At 38.8% G+C, this 18,946-nt stretch overlaps 1 long non-coding RNA gene across 17 annotated transcripts in view; it reads right to left on the reverse strand.

Annotated features, from left to right (window-relative positions):
• LOC126212898 (uncharacterized) overlaps positions 1-18,946 on the reverse strand; it is a 1,289,673-nt gene that overhangs the window by 49,030 nt on the left and 1,221,697 nt on the right. For 9 of the 17 annotated variants that reach the window (XR_007540978.1, XR_007540972.1, XR_007540971.1 and 6 more), the window contains one exon: positions 12,477-12,533. The exons of the other annotated variants lie outside the window; for them this stretch is intronic. This is a non-coding gene — a long non-coding RNA (uncharacterized LOC126212898). The remainder of the gene's footprint in view (positions 1-12,476; positions 12,534-18,946) is intronic. 17 annotated transcript variants of the gene reach the window in all.

Consider the following 18,946-nt stretch of genomic DNA (forward strand, 5'->3'; position numbering starts at 1 on the left):
AAGCCGAGGGTACCCTGTATTACATATCAGTGCACACAGATCTGTGTGTGCCACTCATCATTCTTAAGAGTGAAAACTGATTTTTGAGAGATCAGATTTTCTAAGACTAAAAAGAAGATATAAGATGTAGACTGGCAATGGCAAGGAAAGCGTTTCTGAAGAAGAGAAATTTGTTAACATCCAGTATAGATTTAAATGTCAGGAAGTCGTTTCTGAAAGTATTTGTATGGAGTGTAGCCATGTATGGAAGTGAAACGTGGACAGTAAATAGTTTGGACAAGAAGAGATAGAAGCTTTCGAAATGTGGTGCTACAGAAGAATGCTGAAGATTAGATGGGTAGATCACATAACTAATGAGGAGGTATCGAATAGAATCGGAGAGAAGAGAAATTTGTGGCACAACTTGACTAGGAGAAGAGATCAGTTGGTGGGGAATATTCTGAGGCATCAAGGGATCATCAATTTAGTATTGGAGGGCAGCATGGAGGGTAAAAATCGTAGAGGGAGACCAAGAGATGAATACACTAAACAGATTCAAAAGGATGTAGGTTGCAGTAGGTACTGGGAGGTGATGAAGCTAGCACAGGATAGAGTAGCATGGAGAGCTACATCAAACCAGTCTCAAGACTGAAGACCACAACAACAACAACAAGACTGAACAATTATTAGCATAATTACCCAGCAATTTTCCCTGAGTGTTTACTATCTCTCTCTATAAGCAACTGATGGAGATTAGCTAAAACAATATCTGTACTTGCAGATGGAGGTCTGTCTATATCCAAAATTGTGTGTCCTTTCACAACTACAGTTAATTGCAGAAAGTTCAGTGTCACCTTCAACACTTAAAGAACTTACATCTTTGGGGCCCTAATTTTTGCCACTTTTGCATCATCACCTTAAGGCTTGATCTCCCTGTTAAATGATGAGCAGAAATGCTTTGTTAATGGGTGCATAATAAGGTTCTTTTTTGGTATACCTGTGCTCTGTAATACCTGAAACATCTGGTTTATTAACACATGCTATGATGTCCAAATCTTTGTGCTTACTTCCTTAGCTTGTAAAGTTTTGGAGGATAATCTTCAAACTGTATTTGGATTGGTGGATCATATCTGCAGATTTAATTTCAACTTGTGTGTTATCTAAATTTGCATAGTCACCACATTTTTTTAATTTTTTATTTTTTGTTTGTAGCCATAAATATCCTCATTAAGCTTATCAGATGTACATGTCAAACTGGGAAGAGGACACAAAATGGCCACACACAATAATAATAAGAAGAAAGATTCCAAAGGAGTTCCTGACAGCTAAATGTAAAAGTTGTTTGTTTTTGGATATATTACATCCAAAAGCTTAAGAAGGCTGTTAGTTTAGTATCTTCAAGGCATAATGCTGCTCCACTGAGCATCACAATAAACAGCCTGAGATAGTAGAGTACTGTGATACTACCTAAGAAGAAATTGATGCACCTGGATGTGAAGTGCACAATTTACTCCACACAGCAGGTGCCCCAGAAGATGGACTCTCACTGTTCTGTGCCATTCTCTATATTTCTCTGGTAAATACATAAGTGGTATATTCTACACTGACAGAAAATTGAATAATCACATTTTTGCTTAAATTTCCTTAAATGGCAGTTGATGAGACCATGTCTGAAAAGACAGCTATCAACCCCATTTTCCACAGGAGGTAGGACTACAAATTACCAAAATTCTGAAATGTGAAACTTGTAAACCTGGAGTTGATCTAGCAAAACAAATAAGGTCTGACATGTGTCCCAGATTAGACGAGAAAACAAAAGGTTACTTTCTTAGCTATAGCACACAAATATGCAGTGACTAAGAAGTGCGTGTGATGACTACGTAGATTTGTTTAACTCCTGGTTTAAGTAATTTACTGGCTAGCGTGAGAGATGACCTCATGTCATGACATAACGTCATGATTCCTGAGGGCCTGCGAGCTGCTTCTGCAAAGGATGGCTAGGTTCAAAGAAATCCGTGGTTTGAAAACTGCCAGTGATATTGACTAGTGGGAGAGATGACGTCATGATCCCGGAATTACAGAAGTGTCAGATTCCAGCCGTCTGCTTTGACCCATGACATCATCAATATGGCAGAAATGGCTATTCTAAGCATCTCCAATATGGCACCTGTGATGTTACTACATACACATGGCAACAAACATGAAAATATGTATAAATAAGACAATAACATCTCCATCCAAAACTTCCATCAAATTAATGAGACAACTGCGGGAAATTGTGGGTTTTAGGGAGAGGTCAAGCTAAATATAAGAGTTTTTTTTAAAAAACCAAACAAACAAACAAACACACGGGAGGGCACCATGAAACACAACAAGACAACATCTACAAACACAACCAACTCGTAAACACGGTGGCGTAATGACATCACCCACGACAACACCCTTACGTCAATGCAGAAAGGTGGAATCGGACGCTTCTGTTGACCCCATGATTCCTCAGGGCTTGCGAGCCGCTTGTCATTACACCTTCTACAGCCACAAGGCATTATACATAGCTATTTCAACTGACACCGATGTCTCATTGGTTGGCCGTAAAAGCCAGTTAGTTGTAGCTTCCGGTATGTAGATCTTTGAACACTTCGTTATTATGATTTTCCCAGGAGCTATCTTGGTGTGTGTGTGTGTATGTGTTGTGCTTTTCTTAATTTCTCGCCGTACGTTACACAATGGCTGATGTTGCACAGACTGGTGGTGTGGCAGGCTTGTGTGACGTATGGGGGTGAAGCATCGCAAGAATATACAAGTAGAGCCTAGGAAAGAAATATTACATATTTATGATAAGCTGGTGACAAACATAAACAAACACATGAAGAGACACAGTTCTGCTTCTGGAAAGGCAGGAGAAATGTTGGTTACCTCTCAGTCACCATTTAAATGCTGCGTGAACCTTAATGCAATAATGTAACACAACTGCCGTAACCAGATGGCTGGTTTATAGTCAAGTGTGCTATATTAGCAAAAATGTTATGGAGATATCACCAGTGTGAACGTCTGCAGTAGCCTCTCTGCATTGCAGACTGAGCAGAAACGTTCACGTATCACAAAAAGCCCACAAATGGGTCCAAGCTAAGGCTATAAATGAAAGGGTTGAGAGGGTTAATTACTAGGCAAGTCATGGGAGGCGAATGCCAGAACTGCCGTAAAACTCTTTGACAATTAACAGGTAACTAGTACACTTAAGCAAAGTAAAGTGTCACTTGTGGTGTAGGCCCTCTGGATAGATCGTTTACGTAGAGTTGGAGGTGCGGCCTTTCCCCTGAATTTTTACAGTAGTTTCATGAAGCACAAATAACTTATTTTAGATATTTAAGTAATGCAGGCACTAGTTTCTCACTGCACCTTCGCTGTGTTGTTCCACATCCCTGAAGATTCTGCTTCATAATTGGCAGTATTAAACATGATGGATGAATAAGTGCATTAATTCTGTTTACACGTTCCTTTTCCATCACAGTATGATATTAAGATATTAAGGAAAAACCCGTTTTCTTTGTTATTTAGATGACATGTACTGAGTGCAATACGTTTTGATGCTCTCAGAGGCAAGAACTGATATACCACTTGGAGAGTGTTCACAACAAAAAATGGAGTTCAAAGAAATGAGATTTAATTCTGTGGAAGGTGACGAAACTAAAATGTACTGTATTGTATGTACGTATTTGCCAGATAACTAATGTTGTACATTGTTTGTATGTGTAGGTCTTTCCAATGAGTTAATGAAATGGTGCAGTAATCGTTATCAGGAGAAAGAAAACTGACATTCTACGGATCGGAGCGTGGAATGTCAGATCCCTTAATCGGGCAGGTAGGTTAGAAAATTTAAAAAGGGAAATGGATAGGTTAAAGTTAGATATAGTGGGAATTAGTGAAGTTCAGTGGCAGGAGGAACAAGACTTCTGGTCAGGTGAATACAGGGTTATAAATACAAAATCAAACAGGGTTAATGCAGGAGTAGGTTTGATAATGAATAAAAAAAATAGGCGTGCGGGTAAGCTACTACAAACAGCATAGTGAACGTATTATAGTGGCCAAGATAGACACAAAGCCCACGCCTACTACAGTAGTACAAGGTTATATGCCAACTAGCTCTGCAGATGACGAAGAAATTGAAGAAATGTATGATGAGATAAAAGAAATTATCCAGGTAGTGAAGGGAGACGAAAATTTAATAGTCATGGGTGACTGGAATTCGACAGTAGGAAAAGGGAGAGAAGGAAACATAGTAGGTGAATATGGATTGGGGCTAAGAAATGAAAGAGGAAGCCGTCTGGTAGAATTTTGTGCAGAGCATAAATTAATCATAGCTAACACTAAGTTCAAGAATCATAAAAGAAGGTTGCATACATGGAAGAATCCTGGAGATACTAAAAGGTATCAGATAGATTATATAATGGTAAGACAGAGATTTGGGAACCAGGTTTTAAATTGTAAGACATTTCCAGGGGCAGATGTGGACTCTGACCACAATCTATTGGTTATGAACTGTAGATTAAAACTGAAGAAATTGCAAAAAGGTGGGAAGTTAAGGAGATGGGACTTGGATAAACTGACTAAACCAGAGGTTGTACAGAGTTTCAGGGACAGCATAAGGGAACAAGTGACAGGAATGGGGGAAAGAAATACAGTAGAAGACGAATGGGTAGCTTTGAGAGATGAAGTAGTGAAGGCAGCAGCGGATCAAGTAGGTAAACAGATGAGGGTTAGTAGAAACCGTTGGGTAACAGAAGAAATATTGAATTTAATTGATGAAAGGAGAAAATACAAAAATGCAGTAAATGAAGCAGGCAAAAAGGAATACAAACGTCTCAAAAATGAGATCGACAGGAAGTGCAAAATGGCTAAGCAGGGATGGCTAGAGGACAAATGTAAGGATGTAGAGGCTTATCTCACTAGGGGTAAGATAGATAATGCCTACGGGAAAATTAAAGAGACCTCTGGAGAAAAGAGAACCACTTGTATGAATATCAAGAGCTCAGATGGAAACCCAGTTCTCAGCAAAGAAAGGGAAGCAGAAAGGTGGAAGGAGTATATAGAGGGTCTATACAAGGGCGATGTACTTGAGGACAATATTATGGAAAGGGAAGAGGATGTAGATGAAGATGAAATGGGAGATACGATACTGCGTGAAGAGTTTGACAGAGCACTGAAAGACCTGAGTTGAAACAAGACCCCGGGAGTAGAAAACATTCCATTAGAACTACTGACGGCCTTGGGAGAGCCAGTCCTGACAAAACTCTACCATCTGGTGAGCAAGATGTATGAGACAGGCGAAATACCCTCAGACTTCAAGAAGAAGATAATAATTCTAATCCCAAAGAAAGCAGATGTTGACAGATGTGAAAATTTCCGAACTATCAGTTTAATAAGCCACAGCTGCAAAATACTAACGCGAATTATTTACAGACGAATGGAAAAACTGGTAGAAGTTGACCTCGGGGAAGATCAGTTTTGATTCCGTAGAAATGTTGGAACACATGAGGCAATACTGACCTTAGGACTTATCTTATAAGAAAGATTAACGAAGGGCAAACCTACGTTTCTAGCATTTGTAGACTTAGAGAAAGCTTTTGACAATGTTGACTGGAATACTCTCTTTCAAATTCTAAAGGTGGAAGGGGTAAAATACAGGGAGCGACAGGCTATTTACAATTTGAACAGAAACCAGATGGCAGTTACAAGAGTCGAGGGACATGAAAGGGAAGCAGTGGTTCTGAAGGGAGTGAGACAGGGTTGTAGCCTCTCCCCGATGTTATTCAATCTGTATACTGAGCAAGCAGTAAAGGAAACAAAAGAAAAATTTGGTTTAGGTATTAAAATCCAGGGAGAAGAAATAAAAACTTTGAGGTTCGCCGATGACATTGTAATTCTCTCAGAGACAGCAAAGGACTTGGAAGAGCAGTTGAACGGAATGGACAGTGTCTTGAAAGGAGGATATAAGATGAACATCAACAAAAGTAAAACGAGGATAATGGAATGTAGTCGAATTAAGTCGGGTGATGCTGAGGGAATTAGATTAGGAAATGAGTCACTTAAAGTAGTAAAGGAGTTTTGCTATTTGGGGAGCAATATAACTGATGATGGTCGAAGTAGAGAGGATATAAAATGTTGACTGGCAATGGCAAGGAAAGCGTTTCTGACGAAGAGAAATTTGTTAACATCGAGTATAGATTTAAGTGTGAGGAAGTCATTTCTGAGAGTATTTAAATGGAGTGAAACATGGACAATAAATAGTTTGGACAAGAAGAGAATAGAAGCTTTCGAAATGTGGTGCTACAGAAGAATGTTGAAGATTAGATGGGTAGATCACGTAACTAATGAGGAGGTATTGAATAGGATTGGGGAGAAGAGAAGTTTGTGGCACAACTTGACTAGAAGAAGGGATCGGTTGGTAGGACATGTCCTGAGGCATCAAGGGATCACCAATTTAGTATTAGAGGGCAGCGTGGAGGGTAAAAACCGTAGAGGGAGACCAAGAGATGAATACACTAAGCAGATTCAGAAGGATGTAGGTTGCAGTAGGTACTGGGAGATGAAGGAGCTTGCACAGGATAGATTAGCATGGAGAGCTGCATCAAACTAGTCTCAGGACTGAAGACCACAACAACAACAACAACAACAACAACAACAACAGTAATCATTAGTGTTTATGTTGAGTATTATTAATCTAAATACAGATAAGAAAGTATTTAGGGTAATCCGTGACTGGCATTATATTTTCAGGATATAACTTTAAACAACTCTACAGTGTCAGATAGACTTATTAAATTGTTAATCTGGATTTGCCCCATTATGCTACATGTTTCTAAATTTCGTTGTGGTGACAGGCTGATCTGTGGTATAGCCCTAGGCTTAGGTTAGGTTAGGTTGGAAGTATGGCATAAAGCATTCTGACATGGATTGTATTTACATACCACAACCATTTTTAGATTATACAACACATGAATGGGGCAGACTGTCTCCATTACCACAATTTCTACGGCACCTTGCTTATAATAATTATTAGAGAGCGGGTAATACTTGCTCAGTTTTATCTTGTGTGTGTTGTTGTGGTCTTCAGTCCTCAGACTGGTTTGATGCAGCTCTCCATGCTACTCTATCCTGTGCAAGCTTCTTCATCTGCCGGTACCTACTGCAAACTATATCCTTCTGAATCAGTTTAGTGCATTCATCTCTTGACCTCCCTCTACGGTTTTTACCCTCCACGCTGCCCTCTAATACTAAACTGGTGATCCCTTGATGCCTCAGAACGTGTCCTACCAACCGATTCCTTCTTCTAGTCAAGTTGTGCCACAAACGTCTCTTCTCCCCAATCCTATTCAATACCTCCTCATTAGTTACGTGATCTACCCATCTAATCTTCAACATTCTTCTGTAGCACCACATTTCGAAAGCTTCTATTCTCTTCTTGTCCAAACTATTTATTGTCCATGTTTCACTCCATTTAAATACTCTCAGAAATGACTTCCTCACACTTAAATCTATACTCGATGTTAACAAATTTCTCTTCGTCAGAAACGCTTTCCTTGCCATTGCCAGTCAACATTTTATATCCTCTCTACTTCGACCATCATCAGTTATATTGCTCCCCAAATAGCAAAACTCCTTTACTACTTTAAGTGACTCATTTCCTAATCTAATTCCCTCAGCATCACCCGACTTAATTCGACTACATTCCATTATCCTCGTTTTACTTTTGTTGATGTTCATCTTATATCCTCCTTTCAAGACACTGTCCATTCCGTTCAACTGCTCTTCAAAGTCCTTTGCTGTCTCTGAGAGAATTACAATGTCATCGGCGAACCTCAAAGTTTTTATTTCTTCTCCCTGGATTTTAATACCTAAACCAAATTTTTCTTTTGTTTCCTTTACTGCTTGCTCAGTATACAGATTGAATAACATCGGGGAGAGGCTACAACCCTGTCTCACTCCCTTCAGAACCACTGCTTCCCTTTCATGTCCCTCGACTCTTGTAACTGCCATCTGGTTTCTGTTCAAATTGTAAATAGCCTGTCGCTCCCTGTATTTTACCCCTTCCACCTTTAGAATTTGAAAGAGAGTATTCCAGTCACCATTGTCAAAAGCTTTCCCTAAGTCTACAAATGCTAGAAACGTAGCTTTGCCTTTCCTTAATCTTTCTTCTAAGATATGTCATAAGGTCAGTATTGCCTCATGTGTTCCAACATTTCTACGGAATCCTAACTGATCTTCCCCGAGGTCCGCTTCTACCAGTTTTTCCATTCGTCTGTAAATAGTTCGCGTTAGTATTTTGCAGCTGTGGCTTATTAAACTGATAGTTCAGTAATTTTCACATCTGTCAACACCTGCTTTCTTTGGGATTAGAATTATTATCTTCTTCTTGAAGTCTGAGGGTATTTCGCCTGTCTCATACATCTTGCTCACCAGATGGTAGAGTTTTGTCAGGACTGGCTCTCCCAAGGCCGTCAGTAGTTCTAATGGAATGTTTTCTACTCCCGGGGTCTTGTTTCAACTCAGGTCTTTCAGTGCTCTGTCAAACTCTTCACGCAGTATCGTATCTCCCATTTCATGTTCATCTACATCCTCTTCCCTTTCCATAATATTGTCCTCAAGTACATCGCCCTTGTATAGACCCTCTATATACTCCTTCCACCTTTCTGCTTTCCTTTCTTTGCTTAGAACTGGGTTTCCATCTGAGCTCTTGATATTCATACAAGTGGTTCTCTTTTCTCCAGAGGTCTCTTTAATTTTCCTGTAGGCAGTCTATCTATCTTACCCCTAGTGAGATAAGCCTCTACATCCTTACATTTGTCCTCTAGCCATCCCTGCTTAGCCATTTCGCACTTCCTGTCGATCTCATTTTTGAGACGTTTGTATTCCTTTTTGCCTGCTTCATTTACTGCATTTTTGTATTTTCTCCTTTCATCAACTAAATTCAATATTTCTTCTGTTACCCAACGATTTCTACTAGCCCTCACCTGTTTACCTACTAGATCCTCTCCTGCCCTCACTACTTCATCTCTCAAAGCTACCCATTCTTTTTCTAATGTAGTTCTTTTCTCCATTACTGTCAATTATTCCCTTATGCTCTTCCTGAAACTCTGTACAACCTCTGGTTTAGTCAGTTTATCCAGGTCCCATCTCCTTAAATTCCCACTTTTTTGCAGTTTCAGTTTTAATCTACAGTTCATAACCAACAGATTGTGGTCAGAGTCCACATCTGCCCCTGGAAATGTCTTACAATTTAAAACCTGGTTCCTAAATCTCTGTCTTACCATTATATAATCTATCTGAAACTTGTCAGTATCTCCAGGCTTCTTCCATGTATACAACCTTCTTTTATGATTCTTGAACCAAGTGTTAGCTATGATTAAGTTGTGCTCTGTGCAAAATTCTATCAGGCAGCTTCCTCTTTCATTTCTTAGCCCCAGTCCATATTCACCTACTACGTTATCTTATGTATTTGAACTAAATTATTTTCTCAGAATAACACATAAATGCTGCACTTATGTTTGCGCTACTTATGCAGTGTAATTTTATTTTCGGAGTTCTTTCTGTGGAAGGAACAGATAGAAGCTGAAGAGAGCTTTCATTTTTAAGACCAAGGGAAAAACAGAAATGTGATTACCTCTGAAGATCTCGTAGAGTTAATTGCAAATGAAACAAATTACTGTTGGCCTCAGCAAGATAATAGTAACAAACAATTCAGAAGGAACTGGAGTAGCCAAACTATGTTTTTTTGCCATATCATTTTGAATGACGTGGAACAAGAAATTATATTTAGTAGAGTACTGGAGTAAAGACAAACTTCTGCGAAGCAATATTTTTGGAGAAGTAATGGCTAGAGACCACTATTCCAAATTACTATGAATCCTGCATTTCAACCATGATGTCGGTTCTGCAAATGATTGTTATACAAAATACAGAACATCATCACTGATTTATTACAAAAAAAAATTTTGTCAGTCATTTCAGCCATTCCAAAAGCTGTGCATAGACGAAAGTTTACTTTTTTTTTATAAAGGGTGGCTGTCTTTCAAACAATACATCCCGTCAAAAAGAAACAGATTTTGAATAAAATCTTTTTTTCTCTGTGACTGTGAGACAGGATTTGTACAAGATTTAATTGTTTACATGGGATCATCTGCCCTGGTGGATACCAAAAATAAGGATACTGGAAAGTCAGGAGCGATAGTTGAAGCACTTGTAAAGCCCTATTTAGGAAAGGGCCATACCGTTCACATAGATAATTGGTATTTCAGTGCAGCTTTATTTAGAAAGCTACACAATAATTGCACAAATGTGTGTGGGACCATAAGAAAGAGAAGGAAAGGAATGCCTAAAACTGGTGAACGATTAAAATGAGGACAGGCAACCTGCCAATCGTGCAAAAATTTAATATTCAAAAAGTGGATGGATAAAAAAGAAATCTATAAGCTTTCTACCATGCACTCAGATGAATTTGATACAGTAAAAGTTATCCAAAAACCTGTATGCATATTGGATTATAATAATTCAATGGGTGCAGTTGATAAAGCTGACACGGTTATAAGCACTGTGGAATCAACACTCAAATCTCTGCAATGGCATCGCAAACATTTCTTTCACTTGCTGGACATTTGTGTGTGAAATGCCTATTGTCTTTATAAACACAAAAGGAAAGAACTGGTATCCATGGCAAAACTTCAATTGCAGTTAATTAGGGAGATACTGGAAGAGTATCATCGAAGCATAAAATATCAACACTGAACAGGCAATAATCATCCACTGAGCTTAACAGAAAGACACTTTTCATCGGTTTACAAACCAGTAGGAAAAAACTGAAATAGAAGGTGTGTTGTTTGAAGTGCAAATGACAGAAAATGAGAATCTAAGTACAAGTGTAAAAATTGTAATGTGGGTTTGTGCGTTGAACCTTGTTTTCAAATTTATCATACTGAATTACATTATTAAGAATCTTTCAAATGATCCTAAATGGCTTTTCTTATAATACTTATAAAATCTCCAAATATATTGTTATGTAACACTTAAATACAGTAACCTGCACATCATCTTACTGACGTGCAACGTGCACAATTCGCGGCACGCTGCACCGATCAGTGGCACCAGCTCAGCGAAGCAGACTGCTGTAACAAAAGGGTTAATCGAACAACATGTAACAACCCAAATTATGCTATTGTGAGTTAGCACTTTCTTCCACCAGTCCCTTCAATTAGAAGTGATGCTGGCCCAGATGGAACCACACTCAGTTTTTCTTATAACATGTAAATTGATGAAGCTAAAAAAAAAAAGATCTTTGTGGTGAGTAAGCAAAATATCACTGCTCAAAGCTCAGTGAGCAACTGTAAACCACCGAATCCTTCACCTACTGATGGAGTAAAATTACATCAAATGGAAGATCAAAGAAGAATATTGCAAGCCAAATCTATCACACAAAGACTGATTTTAACAAGAGAACAAACTTTCTAATATTGTCCATTTTAAACACCAAAGGTAGCTATTTTTAAGGCAATCTTTATACATATTTTAGCATACAACCTCTAATTTTAGGAACATAATCCACAGCAACATGTTTTTGGGGTCAAGCTGCCATCATCCGGCTTCAAAATTAATCCTACATAAAATGCACTTCAAAAACATTCAAAGTAAAAATAGAAAAACAAATAAAATTACTAAGCTACGAAGTCCTTGTCTTACTTGAAAAGTGGTAGCATCATATTCCCTGCTTCCTTATCCACGTTAACACACATCCTTCGAAGTGCTGCTTTTAAGGCACCACTTATTTATAAACAGGTGTGCAGCTCTGATGTGCACTGAGAGGCAGCTGGTGTGACTGATGTTTACTGCCTTACATAAACAACGTTTTGAAGAATATGCAGATAAGGATGCAGGGAATCTGGTGCTTCCAGTTTTAAAGTAAGATGATAGTCTCCATGTCTGAATAATCTTATATTTTGAACTCCAGTGCTTCTGAAGTGCATTTTATGTAGGGTTAACTTAGACAGCCTGATGATGAGAGCTCGACTCTCGAAACACATTGCTCTGGACTTGTTCCTAATATTAGTGACTGTATGCTAAAATATTTATAAACTGCGGAACCTTTTCACACCCAGCTGCATAGACAGACATTTCAGGAAAGACCTCATAAAGGCATTTGTTTGGAGTGTTTCGCTGTACAGAATGAGATAAGAACACAAGCGGCAGACCGAGACTGGAATACTTTGCCTAGATCATAGACAGTACCGACTGCACCACATACCACTCTCAAGATGAAGGCCCAAGAAAGAAAACTTTGTGCACTGCCGACAACCAACCTGACGATTGAAGAACTAAGAAGAAGAAGACAAACAACAGAACCACAATTTCATTGAGAAAATGAGTTGCAGTCAGGCCTTCTTACTGAGCTTATTGCAACTTGTATTCTAGTTGTAAGTACTGAAATATTATAAAACTCAGTCACTCACCAGATTTATTAGCAATGGGTGACTGCCAACTTCAAAGTCCTCCGGCGATTCATCAAGCTGGAAAAATTTACAACAGATGTCAGATTTATAATGTTTTCGTGGTGTATGAAATTTACATGACGGAAATTATGTTTAAAAGGTTTAATTCTCTGTTTCCTTGTGGTACATTACTGAATACTTTTGACACTTCACTTTTCACTTCAAGTAATCATAACAAGGGCCCACATTTTTATGACAAGTCATATTTTTTCCTGAACTTCATGGTGAATTTAACAACAATTTTTGCATAAATTCAGGTGTTATAGTATAGATAAATGTACTTCTATTATGCATCCAAAGTCATATTTACATGTTTTTTTTTCAGTAACAGGTTATATTTCCGCCAACGTTTGCAAAAATTTATATATTTGTTGTATCTTATATGGACACACGAATAAAAACATGAAAATGTTGCTCATATGACAATGTTTCAGATTATAATGCCACAAATAAACACAACAATTACTACAAAGCTTTATTTATCACGACTTTAGTAGACTGGTAGAAGCCGACCTTGGGGAGAATCAGTTTGGATTCTGTAGAAATGTTGGAACATGTGAGGCATACTGACCTATGACTTACGACTTATCTTAACATAGATTACCGTATTTACTCGAATCTAAGCCGCACTTTTTTTCCGGTTTTTGTAATCCAAAAAACCGCCTGCGGCTTAGAATCGAGTGCAAAGTAAGCGGAAGTTCTGAAAAATGTTGGTAGGTGCCGCCACAACTAACTTCTGTCGTCGAATATATGTAGCGCTACGCAGGCATGCTTCACAGGCACAAAGACAAATACTAGCACCAAAACCTCTGCGTCAGTAAATAAATTAAAAAAAAAGGTGGAAGATGAGCTTTTTTTTTCTCCACCCCGAGTTTCGACCACTGCATTTTCATACATTATCCAACGAAGTAAATACAAATTCCGTATTGTTCCTCTTCGAACGTAGCAGCATTTCAATGTACTACGAAAATCCGACTGGCAAGACTGTTCGGGATGTTTGTCAATATGGCCAGCTCTGCTTTATGAATATTTTCCTAACTGTGAGAAGAAATGGTTGCTAATAGGAAGTTTTATGAATTGTGCATCACATGCAGTATTCTCTTCACCATAAGAATAATACGAATATAAACATTTTGCCATGTATTCTTTCATGTTTGCTGCTATCTCATTTAAATCCTGTCCGCCTAATAAACTACGAAACTAGAGTGAGACAACAGCAGACGCGGAAGAATATACATACCATGTCATGTTTATATTCATATTATTCTTATGCCTAATAGTGATACAGTCAGAAATGAAGCACGGCAATTGATTAGATTTTTAAATCTAAGATGACTCGAATTTCTGTGCATAATGTAATGTACTAAAAAGGAGTCTGCAAAGATTTTCAAACGGAAAAAATTTTCACTAAATTCTCGTTCAGAACATCTATCATACGCAGTCTATTATTTGGTTCTTGTTGATCATTATCAAAGAAAGCAGCAGTGTAAGTAGCAACGAATAGCAGTCTCTTGCCATTGTTTCGCTAATGAGATGATTCCTCTCTTTGTTTTTTTTTAATTGTAAGCGGCGGTAGCGTGCACAAAAGCAAGCCATGCCGCGAGCGGCGACAGGCCGTAAACCCTCGTTTTCAGAATGCGACAAACAATGCATGACACAGTACAGTAATACATTTTCAGCTCTGAGTGACGGAAACACCTATAACAAAGAGAACTGCACTTGTCAGATCAAAGAAAAATAAGCAATCAATTCAAACCAGACGAAGCACGTGAAAAAGTAAGGGTACCCGTATAAATACGGACTGAGCGTTGACGCATAACAACGGCTACCTGGTAAAGCTTAACTGCTAAGCTTACGACTTGAACCAAACTACTACAGCCGTATCGTCATTCATTTAACCTAAATTGTGTCTCATATTACAATGGACCAACTTTGTTTCGATTTGGAAGTGTGGCCTAAAACTTTTCTCTCCCCTTGAATTTCGAATCTCAGATTTCAGGTGCGGCTTAGATTCGAGTGCGGCTTAAATTCGAGTAAATATGGTAAGGAAAGGTAAACTTATGTTTCTAGCATCTGTAGACTTAGAGAAGGCTTCTGACAATGTTGACTGGAATAGTCTCTTTCAAATTCTGAAGGTGGCAGGGGCCAAATGGCTATTTACAATTTTTACAGAAACAAGACGGCAGTTATACGAGTCAAGGAACATGAAAGAGAAGCAGTGGTTGGAAAGGGAGTGAGACAGGGTTGTAGCCTATCCTCAATGTTATTCAGTCTGTATACTGAGCAAGAAGTAAAGGAAACAAAAGAAAAATTTGGAGAAGGAATTAAAATCCACAGAGAAGAAATAAAAACTTTGAGGTTTACCGATGACATACCAGTTCTGTCAGAGACAGCAAAGAACCTGGAAGAGAAGTTGAATTGAATAAACAGTGTCTTGAAAGGGGGATGTAAGATGAACATCGACAAAAGCAAAACAAGAGGATAATGGAATGTAGTCGAATTAAATCAGGTGATGCTGAGGGAATTAGATTAGGAAATGAGACACTTAAAGTAGTAAAGGAGTTTAACTATTTGGGGATAAAAATAACTGATGATGGTCGGGGCTATAAAATGTAGACTGGCAATGGTAAGGAAAGTTTTTCTGAAGCAGAGAACTTTGTTAACATTAAGTATAAGTTTAAGGGTCAGACAGTCTTTTCTGAAACTATTCGTATGGAGTGTAGCCACGTATGGAAGTGAAACAAGTACGATAATTAGTTTAGACAAGAAGAGAATAGAAGCTTTTGAAATGTGGTGCTACAGAAGAATGCTGAAGATCAGATGGGTAAATCATGTAACTAATGAGGAGGTACTGAGTAGAATTGAGGAGAAGAGGTATTTGTGGCACAACTTGACAAGAAGAAGGGATCGGTTGGTAGGACATGTTCTGAGGCATCAACGGATCACCAATTTAATATTGGAGGGCAGTGTGGAGGGTAAAAATCGTAGAGGGAGACCAAGAGATGAATACACTAAGCAGATTCAGAAGGATGTAAGTTGCAGTAGTTACTTGGAGATGAAGAAGCTTGCGCAGGATAGAGTAGCATGGAGGGCTGCGTCAAACCAGTATCTGTACCGAAGATCACAACAACAGTAGACAAGTAGCATTACACACTAGTCAGTTTGCTGATGTAAGACACTGTTGGGTGGGGCTAACAAAACATTCTCAAAATTAACAAATGCACCTCCCGACATGATAAACATCGCACACGTAGTCACACTATTCAGTCAGAATATAAACTCAAGTGGTTCAACAAAAGCGGTCCATCAGCATGGAGTTGCAAGGTTTCGTTCGTGAGTTTGATGATAAGTTCTTCAGCACTGGTGGGGAAATGTTATTTTGTTAATTAAGTGAAGTCAAAGTTAGTGCAGAACAGCACTTTAATGTGCAACAGCACTGTAATACCAGCAAATACAGCAGCTGTGTGAAGAGAAATGCTGAAAATGGCAGCAGACAAATGCTGTTAGTTGAGCAGACAGATTCATCTTCAATTGTACAAACATTTAAAGACAGGTGAAATGATGGTGTCTTGCAACATCCCATCTGAGAAGCTGAAGAATCCACATTGCAGACAGTTCTTGAGAAGTACACAAAACATCCTGTTCCAGGTTAATCTATATTGAGAAAGAACTATTTATCAGTGTGCTATGAAGAGAAAGTAAAAAATAAATAAATAAATAAATAAATTAAAGTAAAATAAAAAAAATTGTGTTGCTGAACTAAAGATCAACGTCCCTATACAAAGGTACCAATGTGGGTGGACATTATGTTGCAGATGTTATGGGGTGTTCTGAAAGTTGACAGGCCTGGAAAAATGTTCCTCCTAATGTGTGAAGCTCTTGAGAGAGAGTACAAATTTCAACAGTTGCCATTTTGTTTCACAACTCTGTGAAGCTACTGTGACAAGATGTTGTGAGCAGAGAAAATGTTTTGCTTCTAGCAACAGATGGTGCTTCATACACGGCTAAAGCAGCTGAGGGCTTCAAATTCTCTACCGCAGTATGGTTTATGTCATTTGACTCGTGCATGCGTTACGCAGAGTTGCAGAAGAGGTGTGATCAAATTGCTCCGATGTAGGAAAATTAATTACTTGTGGCACAACAATTAATGTGAACGTCCCGCTACAGGTGCAGAAATCCAAGGAACGAGCACCTTCACTGCCCCTCCTTCCCCCACCTTGTGCTTAGATGATTGGATTCCTGGCTTAATGCTGCTGAATATTACTGGATGATCCACACTAAAAGAAAGGTAATCTTTTGTGAGCTCAATAGCTATTAATCAAGTGCTACCAAAACTGTGAAAGAGGTCTTTACACACACACCTTGTCTGGAAACTTGGCATCACCAATGCCAACTTCCCAGTGGTAACAAAAGCCATCACAAGACTGGCAGCTGCTGGTATTCAACTGCATTTTGGAAAATGATGTCAACAATGAAACAGGTCAGCAGTTATTGACCTCTCCTATCACCTTACTTAAAGAGGAGTTTAACAATGGTGTATTTCAGTTTCTTTGGAAAAATGTCTTGACTCAGTTGATGCATTACATATTTCCAATAATACCAGGCTTATTTTATGAGAATAAATCTTTAGTACTCTACTGGAACACCATCAAAACCAGATAAGGTTTTATTGATGAATAAGTTCAAAATGGAATGAAATTTTAATCACGAAATAACTGTTACACGATAAACATCACCGTGAAGGTTGACAAGTATCAGACTGGTGCTTCACGATATGACACTTGCTGTTTCTGTGAGTGCATTCAGTTGATTACACTGTCAGTTTTAAAAGAAAACAGCTGCAGATCCTAAGAACAAAATCTGTAACTGTGTGCTACCGGCCGTTCTGCCAAGTTGTCAGTTACATTTTATGCACAATATTTCGACATCTCACGCAGCCGTCTTCCACAGATGCTACGAGTTTTGCTGTTACTCACTTCCCTGACTCCAACCAGACTGTGTGGAGTGGAGTCCACCCAGCAAGTGCACAAAACAGTAAAACTCACAGCACCTAAAGAAGAAGGCTCGTCCAGTTGTTGAAATATTGTGCACGAGATGGAAACGACAACACAGCAAAACACCAGAGTGTACACCTATGATCAGTCACCCTGAGATAACCAGAGAGGTCACAACAGTGCTGTTTAAAACACAAAATTGTTTGTCATGCAGCATTCCATACTCCTAGATTTCTGTAAAGCATCTGACACGGCACCACACTGCCAACTGTTAATGAAGGTACGAGCATATGGAATAGGTCCCCAGATTTTGCGAGTGGTTCAAAGACTTCTTGAGTAACAGAACCCAGTACATTGTGCCTGATGGTGTGTGTTCATCAGAGACAGGAGTGTCCCAGGAAAGTGTGACAGGAAAGTTGTTGTTTTCCTACATATGTAAATGATTTGGTGGACAGTAGTCTGCGGTTGTTAGCTAATGTTGCTGTGGTGTACAGTAAGGTGCCATCGTTGAGTGACTGTAGGAGGATAGTTGATGACTCAGACAAAATTTCTAGTTGGTGTGGTGAATGGCTGCTACCTCTAAATGTAGAAAAATGTAAGTTAATGCAGATGGGTAGGAAAAACAAACCCACAGTTTACAAATAATGAGATGCTTGACACACTCGTGTCAGTTAAATATCTAGGTGTAATGCAAAGCGATATGAAATTGAATGAATAATGCAGTGGGGAAGGCGAATGGTCCACTTTGGTTTATTGGGAGAATTTTAGGAAAGTGAGGTTCATCTGTAAAGGAGACCACATGTAGGACACTAGTGCAACCTCTTCTCGAGCTCTGCTCAAATGTTTGGGATCCGCACTAGGTCGGACTAAACGAAGACATCGAAGGAATTCAGAAGCTGGCTGCTAGATTTGTTACTAATATGTTTCAACAATAATCAAGTATTATGGAGATGCATCAAGAACTCAAATGGAATCACCGGAGGGAAGACAGCATTCTTTTTGAGGAGCACTATCCAGAAAATTTAGAGAGCCACCATTTGTGGCTGACTGCAGAGCGATTCTACTGCCGCCAATGTACAGTTCTTGTAACGACCACGAAGATAAGCTCAGAGAGATTAGGGGCCACATGGAGCCATATAGACAGTTGTTTTTCCCTCGCTCTATTTGCAGCTAGAACAGGAAAGGAAATGACTAGTAGTAGTAGAGCATGCCTTCCAACATGCACCATACAGTGGCTTGCGGAATCTGGATGTAGATATAGATTCCTATGAACATTGTTATTTGTCATGTAGCTAATATGAATTTTCAATTCTTAAATCTACAGATTCAGATAATTTTAGAAGGAATGGCCAACAAGGAATGTTTCCCATTTTCTTATCAACTGCCAAATGTTCCTGCCCAAATATCTTTGCTTTCTGTTTGTAGTATATGTTGAAA

The sequence above is a fragment of the Schistocerca nitens genome, chromosome 11 (genome assembly GCF_023898315.1).
Source record: "Schistocerca nitens isolate TAMUIC-IGC-003100 chromosome 11, iqSchNite1.1, whole genome shotgun sequence".
Classification (NCBI taxonomy): Eukaryota; Metazoa; Arthropoda; class Insecta; order Orthoptera; family Acrididae; genus Schistocerca; species Schistocerca nitens.